Genomic DNA, 1,137 nt, shown 5'->3' with positions numbered 1-1,137 from the left:
GAAAGAAAGAAAGAAAGAAAGAAAGAAAGAAAGAAAGAAAGAAAGAAAGAAAGAAAGAAAGAAAGAAAGAAAGAAAGAAAGAAAGAAAGAGGAAATGGTCAAATCATCAGGAAGACATAAGACTCCTGTATATGCACCTAATAAAAACTTCACAATACATAAAGCGAAAACTCACCAAAGAAATAGACAAATCCACAATCACAGTTAAATTGTAGTACCCTACTCTCAGTGAACAATAGAACAACTAAATTTAAAAATCCGTAAGTATATATGTGATTTGAACATTATCAATACTTAACTGAATTGATATTTATAAAAACAATTGACAGTTATGGAACCACTCATCTGCGAAATGCACATTCTTTTTAAAGCACACACAGAATGTTCACCGAGGTAAATAATATGCTAAGTTATTAAGTAAGTCTTAATAGATTTTGAAAGTTTGAAATCTTAGTGTATCTTCTCTGGCCACGACAGAATTAAATTAGAAACCAATAATAATATGTAGAAAGGCCCCTAAGTGTTCAGAAATTAAACAACACACTTTAAAGAGGCGCGTCAAAGAACAACTCGTAAGGGAAATAGAAAACGATTTTGAACTGAATGAAAATAAAAGCGTAACATCAGAAATTGCAGAATGCAGATAAAGCAGTGTTTGGAGGGAAATGCATAGCTTTATTTTTAAAATAGAAAGCTTATGTCAAAAAATAAAAAAAACCAGAAAGGTCCAGTATCAATAATGTAATCTTTTACTCCCAGCAACTAGAAAAAGAGGAAATCAAATCCCAATTAATGAGATGAAGGAAACAATAGAGAGCAATGTAATCAAGGAGATAGCATCTTGAAAAGATTAAATTTGATAAACTAGCAGGATTGGTCAGAAGAAAAGAAATACAAACTACCAATATCAGGAACGTCTGAAAAAAAAGATTACTGCTCGCATGAACTTCTACGGGGGAAATAAATATTAGCCATACGAAGAAATACATAGGTATAAAGTGCGGTTAACGCTGACAGAATTCTAAGATCGGAGAGGGGCACTCAGCGGAACTTAAGTTATCTCTGACGCCTGTGCGCCACGAGGAGCAACGTCAGCCTGCGCCCCAACGCCCTGCATCTTCCGCGGCTCTCGGAGGC

Source organism: Pteropus alecto, unplaced genomic scaffold (assembly GCF_000325575.1).
Source record: "Pteropus alecto unplaced genomic scaffold, ASM32557v1 scaffold5, whole genome shotgun sequence".
Lineage (NCBI taxonomy): Eukaryota > Metazoa > Chordata > Mammalia > Chiroptera > Pteropodidae > Pteropus > Pteropus alecto.
The sequence above is the reverse complement of the archived record's forward strand: the minus strand, read 5'-3'. Positions refer to the sequence as shown.